The sequence below is a fragment of the Mastigoproctus giganteus genome, chromosome 4 (genome assembly GCF_048544385.1).
Source record: "Mastigoproctus giganteus isolate SK-2022 chromosome 4, ASM4854438v1, whole genome shotgun sequence".
Taxonomy (NCBI): domain Eukaryota; kingdom Metazoa; phylum Arthropoda; class Arachnida; order Uropygi; family Thelyphonidae; genus Mastigoproctus; species Mastigoproctus giganteus.
Genome location: NC_143578.1, coordinates 169,262,814 through 169,281,833, shown reverse-complemented (window position 1 = coordinate 169,281,833; position 19,020 = coordinate 169,262,814).

The window sequence follows — 19,020 nt, the reverse complement described above, 5'->3', positions numbered from 1 at the left end:
GCCTTAATTTATGTGGCGCTAAACACACACATACGCACGCTTAGAAGTATCAAAACAATCGCCGAACAGAGTGGTTTTCAAACAGCAGATAAAATCAGTATATTACGCGCATTGGGCAAAAACATTAGAAACCGTTTTCATTTGACATCAACGTATAATTAAAGCAAATATAAGTTGTCACATGGTATGAACACAAGTTCATTGATCTCAGATAAATACCGCACGCTATTTTTTTTCGGGTTTAGTTGATTGGATGATCGACTGAAAGACAGCTGATCTTTTAGAGAGTTTGGTCTAAATTGCCCTCTTGCTTTAAATATCCATAACACCACCACCTCTCGCCAACTAATAACCAGGAAAATGCTCCATTCTCATTCGTTAGATGGCGCTTCTAGTGTTAGTTTCAACTGACATCAGTTGCTGTATTCTATAAGGAAGCGTTTGATGTTGGGGTCTTCAAGTACGTTGTTAAAAGTGCGTGTTTTCAGCAAAATGTTAGTGATGTGCATTCAGTTATAAATTGTAATTCAGCGACAAATGAAATTTACTGAAGACGTTTTCCTGTCAGGGAGTATTAGAAGAATAATAGAAGGTAAGGAGAAAAAAAAAAATTAAATTTGTACTACTCTGAAACTCCTGTTATTCAGCTTTTAAATAGAATCTGATCTATATTTATTGTTGGATATATTTGTTGGGGGGGGGAAGCGGAATTTGGACAACTTAATGTGTTAAAGTCATGGGTGAGTCAATTGTCTCTTCCCCCATCCTATTTTTGATTTCCATGATTGAAAAGTCCGCCATTAACGATTTTTTTCAACTTTGAAACCTCTCATAATATTGATTCCTTAATTAATAATCAATTAAACTCTATAAAAATTATTTAAAAAGAAAGCATCGTAAATTCACTTAACTTGCAAACGACTCATGATTCATACGGACGGATATCAATTAAAATAAACTTTATTTTAACAAACAGAATAAAATTGAAATTCGATCACGCAATCAGATTGATAAAATTTCTCGCCTCGAGGGAAAAGACACGAGGTGTGTATTTTTTTTATTTATTTTTTGTCGTTGTAATAACATCAAAATAAGTTCAGTTTCCGAACTACCTGCGCTGTATTTACGTTCCATTGCGCCAGAACAGAAGTTTGCAAACTTAATACCTTCCACACCTCCCCTTAAAATATTTCATAAATTTCTCTACTCCCGCATTCAAGAACAACTGCAAATAAACACATTTGAAACAGTTCAGCTTTAGCTGACTTCTAATATTTGTGAAATAACCTGAAATGTTTCAGTAATAATTACTGAAATATTTGTAAAATTCAGATCAGTTCCTAATTTGCAATAACCCTTTCTTTAAAATAGCTGGACGTTAAATTACGTAGCCTAAGTTTAGTTGGTCTATAAAGGAGTATAAATTACACGTCTGACGCAGCTTGATCAGTCGCCCTGATCAAGTATTGGATCAGTCGCCCTGTCTCCACTCTTATCCTTTCTATTTTCTGCTGTAGCCATCTTTCCCAGGCTGGTGATTCCTTGTCTTTGGGGTTTGTCTTTGGTTTCTGTCTTGTTTGTCTTTGGTTTCTCTTATGTTCATCCTGATGGCTTTACAGCAGCATAGTAAATGGTTGCGCGCACGGTATCTAGTGTTACTTCGTGGTTCTTGAGGTAATGCGGTGTTAATCGCAGGTTGGGGTGCTCTGCGACTTGCTGTAAGATTTTGCTGGGTTTCTGCTTTGGTATGTCGTGGGTGTTTGTGAGGTCCATTCCTTCGAATTCTGCTAGCGTCTTCTTTCACTCTTCTTCTGGTCTGAATATTGCTACCTCATCTCTTTCAACTTCAGCTGCACTGGGATATCCTGCTTGTATTTGTTCTTCCTCTTTTTTTATTTGATTCTGTTGCTTCCTTATCCCTTGTCCTTAGTAAAGAATACTAGACCAGAGACGAACCATCGTCATTAGATGACGATGGTCCATCTCTTGTCCGCTATTGGGGGTTCAGAAACTTTCATTTTCTTTGTGTTTAGTTTCACCCTGTGCATTTTAATATCGGTTTCTACCTTTGTTACTTCGTAGCATGATGAATGTATTCATTTCGATGCTACACTTCATGCGTTTTGTCTTCCTTCCTTCTTGCATGATCATTGTCGCAGTTCCGCAGGAAGAACTTCAGTTGGTGGGGCTGGGTGATCTTACCCTTCAGTTGTGGTAGCAATAAGGGGGGGGGGGGGGCAGCGCCACTTTCTCCTTGGATGCTCCGTGTGAGAAATTTTTATGGGTATTTGTCACAACGTGGCTTAGACAGTCTCAGGCGAGGGTTGCATGGTTTTCCCCCGTGAACTCGGTGTTGGTCCAGAAAAACAATCGACCACAGAACACACAATTTATAGACAGTATATACGGAGCAATGCAGCCTTAGTCACTGATGCTCCGAAAACCCTACAACAACTGTATCCGATTTTGCGAACTGATCCCTCTGCCTAAGGCCCGAACACGAATGACTTTATCGTGTGCCATGCCATGTTCGATGCGGTATTCACAATTATTTCTACGTCTCGTCTTCATTCAGCTGTAGATGAAGATGAGAAATTTGGTTTTTGCATTCATTAGTTATTGTGAACCACACCAGATGGCGCCACCACCTGCCTCAATCATCATTTCGACCTTTATTTCAAATGCATTGAGTACAAAGATTTGTGCACAGTTACAAAAATAAACATTTGTAGGTTGCAATTAAACAATCAGTAATTGTAATTAGTCAATAATTAGTAATATTTAAGATAGATATAGTAAATAAAACAGGACTATAATATTTAAGATAGATAGTAAATAATAAGAATTAAAGACTACTACAAAAAATAAAAATTGAACCAGTCCAAAATTTAAAGCGAATTAAGCCATTCTAATACCTCACTGGTACAATTATGCATGATTCCTCCAGGAAGGCCCCGTCGGCAGTTGGAGCCAGATAATATATGTGAAGCGTTTCTACAGTTCCACAAGCACAGAAGGGAGAATCCCTGAAGCCCTATCTATGTTCTGATATGGCACACGTAACACAATCACTTCTAAAGAGATTTATTTTCTATTTTCCATAAATCTCCAGGAAGGTCAAATAATGCTAGGGGTTTGTTCACCCTGTCAACAAGATGGGAGTTGGGGACCTGATTAGAATTAAGATCTCTCTTGCTGCCAAGCAACGTATGTTGGGGTATCTTTTTCAAATAGTGAAGGATCATTCCAGATCGCGTGCCTGCTGTTCAGTCGTTCAGGAGGTGCATTCCAGATGTCATCGTGCAGAGATAGTTCTGTCATGGTTTGGATATGTCGCAGCTGTTTAACTTTTTTCCTGTCTTCGAAGGTGGCGGGGGAGGCGATGTTCGAAAGGACTGGCAGCCACTCAGCTTTGGTAGGCATCGTGCCAGTGATGTTTCTCATAGTTTGATTTGGTGGGGTATCAATGAAGTTTGTGTGGGTAGAATTTTTTCAAACTGGATAGCAATACTCTACAACGGAACAGCAAAGTCCAAGGCTGGAAGTGCTATAAGTATGGGCGTTAGCTCCCCATCTAGATCCGGAAAGTATGATCAGTAAATTATTTCTTGACCAGAGTTGATCTCTCAATTTTTAGCAAGTGGTATTTGCAGTTCAGAGTACGATCCAGAATAATTCCAAATAGGTTGAATACTCATGTCTTAAATGATGGTTTCCTAAATAAATGTACAACTGTTTTTGGCTTGCTGCATGGTATAGATAAAAACAGGACGTGACAGTTTTGGAGATGCTTGGTCTCAAACGCCACTTGTTTCAGTAATAAACAAATAAATAAATGTTTATTTGTTCTCTCAAGTTACATAAGTGTTACATTGGTGAGAGATAAATTCCTTTTACGGCAGTATATGACAAGGGATTTACGTATAATACAACATAAAGTAATAAAAACATATTTGATAAGATTTACATATAGTACAATATAAAGGAATATAACGCTACCACTGAAGACACCATATACCTGGTACACTTGTTCACAGCATTGAGTCAGATAGTTACTCCAGAACGCACAGAACTGTTAGGCTACAATAGCCTGAGGTAACCACATCGCGGTTTGTCTCCTGTACTTTGGATCTTCTATTAGCCTTTCAAGGTTAATTCCAATTTGAGACAAGCTATGGATTGATTCCAACGCCTGGGCTGGGCTTATGGTAACAATATTAATATCGTGGCCATCCTACATATCTTCCAAAGCTATTATAGAATATCAAATGGGGTTCTGCAGTTTCTACAGGATTCCTCTTTAATAGGAAATTTATTATAACGCATAAAGACCTGAATTAAAAGCTGATTATCTCTATGGGTATTCTGCAGGGTTAGGCTCGCTGCTACTTTGTAGCCATTTTTCTCCACATCATATGACTTCCATTGCTAATCTAATGATATGAATATTTTTCTTACTAACAAAGACCTGAAGTATCTACCAGAGATGATCTTTCAGGGTGCTAGTAACTCCAGCTATCCAATTACCTGTAAACTAATGGCTTAAAGCCCAGTCTTAACAGCCCTAGACAGTCGCCAATTGTAAGAAGTTGCAATTATAAAAAATACAGAAAATGAAGTTCAACTGTCCATCAGGCTCTACTCCTGGATAACCTCCTCCACACCGCGACTGACACCCAGCACCGGAAACTTCCAATCTTGAAATTGCAAATTGAGGCCAGCCCTGCCGAGCCGCTCCGCGATTCTCCATTGTGACGATTCTGGACTCTGTAATTTGAACTTTACCTGTTCTCTTCTTCCTACCCACAGCCCTTCTCCAGGACTCCCACAACTGCATCTAGCACTCTTCCTGCTCCTTTTCGCCTGGGAGGATGCTTACGTTCTGTCATCCCCCGCTATGTTGCCTGTCTTCCATTTTCCTGTCTCTTCTCTGCTCTTTCCCTGGCTCTCCCAACTCCCGCTCCTGCAGGAGTGTGGACGGCCTGTCAGATGACTTTTACTCCCTGGTCCGGCTCCTCGTGCTAGTGGATGGATGCTGGAGGGCTCCTTTCTGGTGATCGCCCCTCCCAGGAACGAAGAGGCCAGTCAAACAACATACTACTCACACATAACCCACACTGACTGGCTTTGCTATGTTAAGAGTACTGAACGCGGATTTGTGGGAAACCGCATAATAATAATACTATGTCCATCAGCCTCCAGAATAAGATAACGGAGAACGAAAGAGATCTAAGGATTGTACAGGCCCACATGATATTTTCGGACAGTGCAGATAGCTTGCTAGGAGAGCTCACATGATTTTGTGATTTTTTTTTTTCGTAACTCGTAAAACCCCTAGCTGTTTGTAACTGTACAATAAAGATTCTACATGTATACAAGATATTTATTTCCCAATAATAAGGAAGTGATAATCCCATTGTATAAGGCAGTGGATAGTCCGCAATCTTGAGTACTGTATAGAGGTTTGAAAGCAAATTTTTAGGAAGGATGTGGATCTGTTGGAATGGGTGCAGAGAACAGCAACCAGATTGGTCAGTGACACAAAAGGATACCCCTAACAGGAAAGATTTCAATTCTGCAAATTGCAGCATATGGAAACTTGACATATGCGAGGAGAGCTGATTGAAGTGTTTAAGGCATTTACCTAAATGCTATGCTTTCTCTTTCTCGGACAACACAAACCTAAGGGGACAACTTAAAATTGAGAAAGAATGGATGCATGATGGATGTGTGGGTAAATTTACTTTCGGCTACCATCTGGTGTTGTGTAGGTGGACAGTGTAAAAAAATTAAGGAAGAATTAGACAAATTATTGGAGGGGATAGATATATAGATGAGTTGGGTAGATTGGTTTGTATAATTTCATGTAATATGCGTATAATTTTTGTGGTATGCTTACTCCTTGCATAATTTGTCGTTACTGATACCAATAGTCTGAGCTGGCCATGCAAACAGCACTTATGTGTCAAAGCCAAAAAACACAGTCAGATATCTGACAGATACGGTCGTTTATATATACACGGTGTCTCAAAAATATTGGTACAAACGTTTTGGGGTGGTATGTAACATCTAAAGGAATGTGAATCGCATAGGAACCCATAACCGGAAACGTCACCGTAAGTCGGTACACGGCGCTGTTCATCAGTTCACGAGAGGGAAAATTTCTGGTTTACTCATTCAAGCAGTAGTCGCCGCACGAAGAGCATGCATCGATATACGAACTGTGAGCTGGCAGACATGCACCTAGTTATGGATTAGCAGAGGGCGATGGACGAGCCGCTCAACGAATTTATGGAGAACGCTTCCCAGACAGACATGTACCGGATCACCGTTTGTTTGCGCGTGTGTATCAAAATTTGTGCGATTATGGGTCATTTAGAGGTAACAGTAGTGCGGGCAGACCACGTTCGACGCGAACTCCCGCCATGGAAGAAAGTGTGTTGAATGCCGTCCAGAATAATCCTACCAGCACACGTGCCGTTGCCTCTGCCTTAGGAGTGTCTCGTTTCAGTGTACAGCGTGTCTGGCACGACGATTCCTTACACCCCTTTCATCTCCAAAGGGTTCAGGTACTGCTCCCCCAATATCATCCTGCATATGTGGCTTTTGCGCAGTGGTTTCTCCAAGGTGTTCAAAATTTGAATTTTCCACCTATGTTTTGTTCACGGATGAGGTTATTTCACTCGGGAAGGCTTATTCAATCCACACAATGCTCATGTGTGGGCTCACAATCCACACAATGCTCATGTGTGGGCTCACAACCCACACAATGCTCATGTGTGGGCTCACAACCCACACGGTGTACGCCCCCCATGCGGAACAACATCGCTTCGCAATAAATGTGTAGGCATATATGGTCGGGTGACTGCTTAGTCGGCCCATACATGTTACCATCCCGCATGAACTCCGCTAAATATCGGATCTTTCTTGAACAAGTTCTACCAGGGTTACTTGACGATGTTCCAGCAAATGTGAGACGCAACATTTGGCTTCAACATGACGGGGTGCCTGCCCATCATGGAAGGTGTGTTCGTGACCATTTGAACAGGCGTTTTTGGCGTCGATGGATTGGCCGTGGTGGACCCGTTGCCTGGCCCTCACGCTCACCTGATTTATCGAACCTTGATTTCTTTCTATGGGGGCCCTCAAATCTATCGTGTGTGATTCGCTTGTGGAAACGGAAATGGATCTTGTGGCGAGACTCGTCTGCGCTGCTGTTACTGTCAAAGGAACTTCAGGTGTGTTCGACAGTGTCCGCCAATCCATGCTGCGTCGGTGTCATGCATGCATCGCGTCTCATGGTGGAACTTTCGAGAATCTTTTGTAACATCATGAAACGCATCCATCTAGTACTCCATTGTTAATATTATGTGAAATAAATGTTTTCCACTAATTACTGTCTTGTGTCATTTCTGCTTCTTGTGCCTCTGCTACTACTTTCCCGTGACGTTTCCGGTTATGAGTTCCTATGCGATTCACATTCCTTTAGATGTTGCCTACTTCCCCTTAACGTTTGTACCAATATTTTTGAGAAACCCTATATATATATATATATATATATATATATATATATATATATATATATACAGGGTGTTTCAGTTAAACGTTTTAGAACTTCTAAGAGGGGTAGGGTACATCCTGACAACTCGAAATCATATAGCAATGTGGGGTCGGAAATGCTTTCCTGAAGCGGTGTTGTACACAGAAGCACCATAAAGAAAAGAGACCGTAAGTGAGAAATCGTTTTAATAATACATGAAAAGAAGCAAAAGGTACATGGATTAAAGTAAGTGTTCGAAGTTTCTTCCACGGGCTACAATGCACGCCTCACATCTCCGACGCATGGACATCCGAACATTCTGGAATACTCCAGGCGAATTTCTTCGGCAGCTACTGCGATTCTTGCAACCAGCTCCTCAGCATTGTCAACAGGGGTGTCATAAACTAGCGATTTCATATGACCCCAGAAATAAAAATCAAGACATGATAGGTCGGGTGACTGAGCAGGCCAACGCACGGGACCACCACGTCCGATCCACTGTTGACGAAATGTGACATCCAGGTAGTTACGAACATCTCCGTTATAATGGACAGGGGCTCCATCGTGTTGGAACCACATTGTCTGTTGCGTCGATGCAGAAATCTGTTCATCTCTCAAAAGTTGTGGCAATACTTGCTGCAGAAAGATCAAGTAGATAGGTCCGGTTAGACGACACGGTAACAGGTAAGGTCCGATGAGGTGATCTCCCATAATACCGGCCCATTCATTGACCGAAAATCGAATCTGTGCTGCACGACGTCGCACGACGACTTCTGTGTACAATACCGCTTCAGGAAAGCATTTCCGACCCCACATTGCTATATGATTTCGAGTTGTCAGGATGTACCCTACCCCTCTTAGAAGTTCTGAAACGTTTAACTGAAACACCCTGTATATATATTGTAAGTAGAAAGTGTGAAGGAGATTTTGATTTAAACTAATGAATAATATACGGTATACACTGTGAGCGATATATGGGATGAAAAAGAAATAGACCGGGAATTAAAATAAAGATAAGAAGTGGAAAGGCGACCAAATGAGATAACATTGCGGTGTCTTTCACAATCTCAGTGTCATCATCAGAGGTCATCCACCGAAATTATGAAAAAGACAGCAATGTTCTTGTTTCTGTTTCCGACATGTTCTATATGCTGTGGTGCACGTGAGCGGTTGCCACGTGTTGAGAAAGAAATTTAAAATTTTGAGGTAAGAGTCAGATTGTGCCAATAAAAGTGGTTATGTTACGTGGTGCATACAGATCATGGGTGACCTTACAGAAGCAAGTGAAAAGAATTGTAAAAAACTAAAGTAATGAATAAGGTATAGGCAGGAAGAAAGGGACTTACTGTTACTATGTAAAACTGACCAAATCACCAAGATGGCGGCGTGCCGGTATATTTATGTGTGGGAACGAAATTTTTTTTTTAATTCTTTTCACTTGCTTCTGTAAGGTCATCCATGATCTGTATGCACCACGTAACATAACCACTTTTATTGGCATAATTTATTAGACTCTTACCGCAAAATTAAAAAAAAAAAAATTAATTTCTTTTTGAACACGTGGCAACCGCTCACGTGCACCACAGCATACAGAACATGTAGGAAACAGAAGCAAGAACATTGCTGTCTTTTTCATAATTTCGGTGGATGACCTCTGATGATGACACAGATTGTGAAAGACACCGCAATGTTATCTCATTTTGGTCGCCTTTTCACTTATCTTTATTTTAATTCCCGATCTATTTCTTCTTTTTCATACCATATAATGCTCACAGTGTATATCGTATATTCATTAGGTTTAAATCAAAATCATCTTCACATTTTCTACTTACAATATATTATATATATTATATTATATATATACATACACACACATTATGGCTGTAGGTTACGTTTTGCTAATGCAGTGTCCCTGATCCATATGCTATGTTATCTTCATTTTCGTACAGGCACATTCCACCCCCATATTAATTAGCTTTTTAATACAATTATTCTTTACTATATATATATATATATATATATGTGTCAATGATATTTGCTGCAGCGGTATAAACTTCGGCTTCCCAACCCCAGTGAAACAAATTTTTGCTGCTAAATATTTGATGCTGAAATGGGCAAACAACAAGCACTATCTATCATTAAGATTCTTAGCAAAGCTTATTATCTTAGTATTTACCTCGATTCGTATTGGATATGATTAAATTTACATCAAGGAAATCAATTTTTAATAGATTAATTTAAAAACATCTCTTTAGGAAGAGGAATTGCACCACTTTTTCCTGGTTGTCATTTATAAAATTACCATCTATCAATCATAAATAGTTCTACGATACTTGCCAGCCAACTGAAAATCAGTATATTAGCAAATCTGATGAGCGGGAGACGCCTCCTCACTCTTGTGAAATTGAGTACAATTATCTGCTCGCTGTCCGTCTGCAATCTATTCATGTGGCACAAGCAGACTCCCTGTCCTTTGCAAATCTCTTTCGTTGAAAATATTTGCAAACCGGTGGAAATTTGATCGGTTTATCTCAGCGAAAACCCTTCTAATCAACACTAACTTAATATTCATCTTGTAAAAATGGCAACACTGGCATTTGCTACAAGATATCTTTTACAGATATCTGTAAAGTGTGATACCGTATTAGCGTGACATCTATAATTTTAAGGTGTTGAATATGGCTATCGCCAATCCTCAGTAATGTAAATTAGACAAAAGCTGGCTGTAGGTAATCATCCGAGTGTGATCGGCTCAACACACCAGTGTGCCTCATGTGGGTACCTTTCTATGCTCAAGCTATCATCTGCACTTGACACATAGTTGAAACCTCAGCACTACTGGATCCATGGTTGGATGAAGAACCTTCACTATCTCTCGCTATTCTTCATACTAATTTGGGCAAATGCCATGGAAACGGGTCATAACTCAACTTTAATATCATGTCTCAGCTGCTTTTGGATCTATTCGCCAAATTTCTCGGGTCTCGTATCCACGCCCCGTAATTGTGAGATAAATAACGGAAGTTCTCTTTTTCCACTTGAGAAGCCTAGACGGGCTTCTCAAGTTCACTATCAGTAATCTGAAGATTTTAATGTACATTAAAACTAATGCAGAGAGAACTGTGCGGACAAAGCTTATTGCATGCAAAGCTTAATGGACACCAGCTTTTCTATATTAAGAAATCTGTATACGATGTAACTGTTTCACTTATTTTGCACCATGACTCGATTTTTAGTGCCATCGTTCATAAAAATCAATTCAGCCACACATAATACCCCAATTGCTGTTTACACCCATTATATGTCGATGATGCCATTAACTGTTATCACTCAACCAACATTAAACAATGACAATTATTGACAGGAAAAATTAAACTACTGAACCGAACCCAAAAAAATGACTTTCGTCTTTCTCCAAAAATAACGATCACATTGTATAGTACTTTTGACTTGGATTCACAACCAGGCAATCAGAGTAAACACTTCCGAACAGCATAATGCTTGGCTGATTTCCCATGATCTCCTCTGTTTATATCACACACTGATTCAGAAACTGTTAAACCATAGCCCCCACCATATGCAGCTCGCGAAATTGGGTGCCGTAAAGTTGGTTTGTTGGTTGGTTGTTTAGGGTTTTAATGTCGAATTAACAAGATATTATGGCTCTTGGCTATCTGTAAATTCCAGAGAACACACCCCCGCTTACCTTCCTCCCGATTCTACGTTTAATACACCTTTCGCAAACTTGATCAGCTTTCATAATTGTTTTGGCTAATTGAGATCAACAGCAAACAAGTCCTCGCTGATTCGACAACCACTATATGCTTAAATCGAAAAACAGTTACCCTTTGACTGGATTTTCTGGTAAATACAGTTTAACTCTTGTAAAACCGTTATTTCCATGTTTGATTATATTTCAAAAACCACGAACTCTGTTGCCCAGAGACCATACTTGTTCAACAAGTTCAATTGCATTTTGTGCTATTTCGAAACCATGAATAGCCCGTGCACATTAAATAGGTTTATTAATTTACTTACACATAGCTGGTAAGTGTATTCGACTTCTCTCGACATGTTTGACATAAATGTCCACTGCACGATCGGATGAACAATGTACGATATGTAGCTCAATCTGGCTAAAGGCACGAATGCTTTCCAGCAGAGAATCGCATTGATCCAACCTACAAAAATATAAAAAATTAGTAATTATATTTTAGGAAATTAATTTCTTTTCTAGAATTCTCTAAACAAGCGTGTATATACGAAAAGTGTCGTTAAAAAATAAACAAATTATTGGACGGGATGGATAGGAGAAATTAGTTTTTTTTTTTTATTTTTGGCTGATGCTGTATGAGCTTGCTTCCTTGCATCATTTTCTACTATTAACACATACACTGGCCAAAAAGATACGAAACGTTATATGAAGACAGTCACAAACAAATGCAAATAGATGAATGGAAAACCTGCCTTGCCTTTGTACTCAATGAACTTGACTGCACAGGCTTTTCAACTGTAGTAATCTGAAGCAAAAATGAGAAAGCGCGTGATCTATCAGACTTTGAAAAAGGTCTTATCATGGGTGCACATTTAGCAGGAGCTACGATTCAAGAAACAAAAGATAACTGGTTTTTCAAAAGCATCCATCTCAAGTGTTTTTAATGGGTGGAAAGCAAGCGGTTCTTCCACATCTCAAAGGCGTAAATGAGGCAGAAAAACAACACTTCGAGAGCGAAGCCGTCGTACTCTAAGGAGGACCATACGGAAAAATAGGACACCCAGTGTGCAGAAAATAACATCTGAATTCAATCGAGCCCAGAACTGCTCTATTCCAACCCGCACCATGAGCAAGGAATTAAAGAAATTTGGTATTGGAAATCACTTGCCTATTAAAAAGCTACTTGTTTCAGAGACAAAAAAAATCTGCTTTCAGTGGTGATGAGAAAGCTGTGATTTGACAGTGGAAGAAATCATGTAGCCAGGCGATGCACTTTTCTTTGCAATGATGGTAGGCAGAGAGTGTGGCGAGAACCTTATGAAGCAATGGACCCTGCTTGCTTTGTTAAGATAATCCAAGCATCTGGAAGTGGTATCATGGTAAAAGAATGTTTTATTGGCGTTGACTGGGTTCGTTGATACCAGTGAAGGTTGAATGTCATCCAGGGAGTACCTGAATTTTGTATCAGATCTACATTAATTTCCGTGCAATCGGTTATTTTTTCCCTATTGAATAAACAAAGAAATGTTTTCAAGAAAATAATTCTCTATTTACAGGTTAAGCCCGCTTTCTGATTATTTTTCTAAGAAAGGCAAAAACAGCTTAAGAGTTGCATCATAAAGACAAATCCCAAAACAATAACAGGTATCTAAATATGAATCATATTTTTTAATTAGTCCACAAGGGAGTTAAAGGCAAAATCCAACCCACTGCTTAACTTCACACTATCGGAATTTTGATTATCTCTAGTTCACTTTTCGTATTATATCAACATGCACAGCAGGGATAGCAACCAACCATCGAAGCATCTCTGAAGCAGGTAAACAGTTAACACTATATTGAAATAAGAGTGGCAAGGCTCCTGGGAGACATTTTGTTGAAACAGATCTGGTTAAACAATTTTCAAAGGAAAAGCTCTCATTTGATATTTTAATTAACCTTGCCTAGACAAAGCAGATTTTTTAGTGAACCCAAGAAAGCTTAGTATTAAATACTCCTGAAGAGCCCGGGACTGTTCCTTTTTAGTTAACGAAGGCAAGTGTAGGAAGTCTGTATAGCGAGTATGCCGAGGAGGGAACATGATCGAGGCCACGTTACGCCAAGAAGTTGGGTATATTCTTGCTGTGTGTACGCCATAACCATAATTTCAAAAAAAAAGTCCATCCCTCCTTTTTTTTTTTTACTACTGAATGCATAATAGTCAAACTACTGGAACGAATTTATTCGCAAAAAGAAAATTTCCAAAAACTTCCTTGTTCACTTTACAAATATACGTGGTATCGGTTTCAATCTCAAATATTCCCGTTTAGTTTGATAAGTCGCACTTTCTTTTTCTGAGAAAATCCCAATTATGGGTTGATTCAACCAGAGCTCATCTCAGTTGTCCTAAATATTCGTTATGAGATTCCCTTCGAATAATAGAGTGCACATGTCTCTTCTAATATTCACTCAGAGATTTAATAATTTGGAACCACATCTTTATGACCTTCTTTGGCTTCAAATCTCTATACTCCATTCTGTCAAATGTTGCTTTCTGTCAATCTCCCAATTCCATTAACCACTTGGCTTGGAAACCCTTGACATCCTTTCTTTGAAACTCAACTTTCTCCAGTCCCACTTTCTTAACAGTGATGTAAGTTGCTTTGAAGATTTTAATGTTCAGAACTCCACCTGGCTTCAGTTTTCTAGGCACACAATTTACCTACCAGATCACATGCAATCCTAACCGTACAGCCAACGCTTGATGTTTTTCTCAACAACAGCACTTCCAAGAATATGGTCAAGGTGAGTGGTATTCTAAACACCTCACATCCCAACTTGGTGATGGTATTTTCTCAAATGCAGCCATGCCTTCGTCGCCATTCTCAACCTCTTGTTGTTTGGCATTACAAGAATGCAAATTAGAATTATTTTGAGATTCATGTTCTTCTTTTCTTGGCTGGATGACTGTTTAAATCTGAAGATTTAGTCAGTTTTTATCGCAAGGCGATAAATTAATCAGTCTAAATCAATCATTCTAAATATTATTCGATATTAATCAGTCTAAATTAGTTTTTGAACAGAATAAGAGTAGAAATTTTCTTGTCCAGCGAGTAGTCGAGTATTTTGGTCTCTTGCCAAAGTTTTTGGGTGAAAATTTCGCCTATTAGCCACCACATCTTTAAAACCTAATGCATCATAAATAGTCAAAGGTGACATAAAAATATAATGGTTCTATTGCCACCTCAGCCAAAGGTAAAGCTGACTTACTAGCATCATACTTTTCTTCTAACTCTTGAAATGATAATCTTTGTAAGCCAACTCCTACCATTCCCAGTACGCCCCACTTAAAGCCCCCTGTGGTCTTCTGATAAAAGGATGTCAGATGAATTTTGAACAAACTTGATGCCAAGGAAGCTCCAGGTCCTGGTGGTATTTCTCCCCTCGTTCTCAAAATCTGTGCTCCTCGGCTTATTCCTGTTCTGTGTCACCTTTTTTTTAAACTCTTATTTCACTGTTGGTTTCCTTCTGCTTGGAAGCTTGCTCATATCCAGTCAGCTCTTAAAAAAGGCGACAAGTCAATTTCATATAATTATCCTCCCATTGCACTCACTTCTACTTTTTCTAAAGTAATAATAAGAAATCCATTAACCTCCAACTCCTGAACTGTCTTAAGACCTTCCAGCTGATCTATGACGAACAATGTGGATTCTGTCAGTGTCGTTCCGCTGGCGATATATTGGGTTATTTTACACGTATGTACAAATTCAATTGAAAGGCTTCATGAAACTCAAGCAGCTGCTCTCGACTTCTCGATCATGTTTGACATAAAGGAATATTCTAAACAAGTTTTCATCTTATGGATTGCGCACTGTTTTTCGTTATTGATTATCTAGTTGTCTTCCTAACGGTTTACTGCGAGTGATGGTAGATGACTCTAACTTCTCCACTAATGCTGGTGTTCCTCGAGGTTCAGTTATTTCACCCACTCTTTTTCTCTTGTATAATAATGACCTTCTTCCAGTGAGAGAAAATGTTCTCCATTTGTTTTATTTGATAGATGATCACATAACTTCCACTTTGAGATACCTTGCACTGCGAATTTCTTAAATGAATTACCTCGAGATTAAAGAGAATTAGTTAAGTTCATTCCTAAAACTCAATCATGCTTATCTCGCAAAAAGGATTTTCGATTACACTCAGATTTCTAGACAAATCACGTATCTCTATTAAAGATTATTCTCACTTTTAATCTCTTCGCATAAGCGCATTGCAAATAATTCTTCCGCTGTATTTATAAAAAAAATGCGTTTTTTTTTTCCTTCTCGATGTAGCTTTTCTTCTAAAGAGCTACTCGTACTGGCAAGTCTCAAATTCGATCTCTTATGGAATATTTTCTCCACGTGTGGGGCGTACCCAGATAATTTTCTAGACTCCACGTTTATTCAAATATCATTATTCATGCATGATGCTGCAGGGGAGGGTCCGTTAAGTATTATTAATGGCCATAGGGTGCAAGGAAGCCTAAGGCTTATGCTGCACCACCAGCCCAAAAAATACGAATAATAGTAAATTAAATAAAATTAATAAAATAAAAGGAAATAGACAAGCTATGAGGTTCCCTCCTGCTGTAGGTAACTCTCCAGCCGACCTTTGAATTTCCCTAAATTGTCAGCCTCTACCACTCATGTAGGTAACTTATTCCAGTAATTTATAACTCGCTGGCTCTCGGAGCCTTAAACACTTTAATCAAGTCTCCTCTAAGGTGCCTAGTTTCCATGCTGTGCAACCCACATATTCGAAGCCTTTCCTCATATGGACACCCTTTTGCCGAACTCACCAGGCGGGTTACCCGTCTTTGCACCATTTAAGAAGCTCTCTTTTTTTCAGATGCGGTCTCCATACCTGAACATAATATTTCGAGTGTGGCCTAACAATAGGATTATACAATGGGATTATGACGTTCTTATCTCTACTAGCAAATGTTCGATAAATCAACGATAGGACACCACGAGCCTTCCTTGCAGCCAGTCTATAGTGCTCGGAGGACTTCATGTCCAACCATATCGCAACTCCCAAGTCACTTTCTTCCACTACTGATTTTAATTCAACTCCACCAAGTGTATAAGCTATTTTGCGGTTACTATTCCCCAGATGTAAGATCTTGCACTTTGCTGGATTACAGCATAGCTACCACTTTTCTGACCATCCCTGAAGTATATCTAGGTCACTCTGAAGAAATCCACTTGTCGGTGACCATTAATTATTCTACCAATCTTTAGAACAGAACCATCTGGTTAGGACAGAGGTGGGAGCAGAGATGGGCAAAAGTTGCGGCCAATAGCTTTGGCAAGAGCCCAGAATGCTCGGCTACCATTAGGGCAAGAAGCAAGTTTTCTACTCTTAGCCTGTTCAAACTCTAGTTTGGACTGATTAATAACTGCTTTACAATTGTTGCGAGCTTTGGTGTAGGCTGAAAATGAAACTGAAGAATTAGAAACAAGCCAATTACGATATGCAACATTTTTCTCTTGAACAGCCTTGGCACATTTATTGGAAAACCAAGGTTTAGATAAAGGAAGAGATTTTAAAGTGGAGTGTGGGATAAAGGATTCCATTCCTGGAAGAATAATTTCACTGACACGATCTGAGCAAATGTTGACATCAGAAGTTTTGAAACAGTAATCTGGCCAAGGAAAAGAGGAAAAGAAGTCTCGCAGGTCATCCCATTTTGCATTCTTGTAATGCCAAACAACACGAGGTTGGGAATAGCCATGAGATAAAGGTTCCATTGGAGAAGAGACAATCACCACGTTGTGATCTGAAGTGCCTAAAGGACCTCTCACTTCGACCGTGTACTTAGAAGGTTTGTTTGTGAGAAAAAGATCAAGCGTATTGGCTGTATGATTAGGATTGTCCGGTATTCTTGTAGGTAAATGAATAATCTGTGCTAGGTCATTAGTAATTGCAAAAGCCTCAGCATCTCGACCTGCTGGGTCGGTGTGACTAGAAAACGGAAGCCAGCTGGAGTTGTGAACATTAAAATCACTAAGGAAATTTACCTCACTGTTAGGAAAGTTGGACTGCAGAAAGTCAAGTTGCAAAAAGAGGAAGTCAAAGAGCTCAAAGTGATTAGTGGAGTTGGGAGAACGGTAGAGACAACAGATAAATTTGACACAATGAGGTAGAGAGATTTTAAGCCAGAGAAGGTCAAAGAGAGGAGATTCCAAATTGCCAAGTCTCTGACAGGGAATATCAGAACGGACATATGCACAAATACCACCTTTCAGGCGAAAGGAATCATACAGCGAATAATTTGGGCATCTGAGATGAGCAGTAGTTGAATCAACCGATAACTGAGATTCTGTCAGAAAAAGTACATGGGGTTTGACAGACTGCAAGTGGAAATGGACATCGTTGAGATTAGAATTGAGACCACGAATATTTGCGAAATGAATTAGGAAGTGCTTGGGAGGTTTAGATCTTTTCGCAGATAAGCTTGCTCTATTAGTTTGACAATTCATGGTGTATTCAATAGTAAAAAAAAGTGGGTGGGACCTGCTGTATGAAGTAATGAAATTTTTGGATATGGCGTACACGTGGTAAGAATATACCCAGATTCTTAACATAACGTGGCCTCGACAATTCCCCCGGCAAAAGCCTTTTCCGCACAGGGAAAAAAAAAAAAAAAAAAGATTGCTTTTAATTATATTTTGCCATATTCTAAAACTGGTATGGGGTTCGTAGAAGCAGATACTAGTTTTGCAAATTAATTTTCTTGTACGTTAATGGACGTTGGTCCCTATTGAGTGCCTCTTATGTATAAAGGCAGTAATTAATACGTACTTTATCCAGTGTTATGTTTTTTTAGTATAGTATTTGTATTTAATTTACTTTTATCTTATTTCATGGAGAGGGCGCTATAGTAGTCAATTGCGATAGACATAACTTTGTTCTAAACGATAAATTAGTTATTTTTAAAGGCTTGGAAAGAGAATATAGCTGAATCAGAAAGCGGAGGTAATATTCGATTTGAGAATTTTTGTATTACATTGGGTAACTATATAGTGAATAAGAGCTGAAATTGTTACTAGACGGTTAAAATAATCTAAAGCCATTTGATTTAATTGGCTTCCTATGTTAAAGCATAGGAAGCTGCCACTGAAATCTCATTCGATGGTAATTTTAATTAGAGGGAGCTTCTTCCGCCTGGGGAAGAAGTAACTTGGGGGAAAGACAGCAGGATGATTGATATATATATATATAAAACCATATGGGGTAATAATACAAGTGATGCTATTTCTATTACCCGATTTGAAGTAATGACAATTAGTACGCTAATTAAAATTAATTAATAAAGGTTTTTGGGAGTGTTGCTCAAAAAGAAGTTATTTTAGATAAAATAAGTGTCGGTGAGTGATAGGTTAAGATTCGGGACCTAACGGTGGTTTTAATTTTCGGACTGTGAACTTTTCTAAAACGGCTGTCATTATTATGTTCGGACATGGGAAAACAGGAAATTTCAAGGTCATTAAATTTTTAAGGAACTATAATCAGTCACTGGGAATTCTTAGTAGAATAGTTGTGCTACCTGATAGCTTTGATGTAGAAGTTTTCAGGATACCAAATTGTATTTAAAAATACTCTCGTGTTGCTGAGTTATACATTATTGGTATTTTCAAGGTCACAGTAATTCTACCGATTTAGCCATTTGGATGTTTCCACGAGATAAAAGAACTACAGCAGTGCCACCTGCTTGTTCAGTTGTGCCTAGAAATTCGGCATA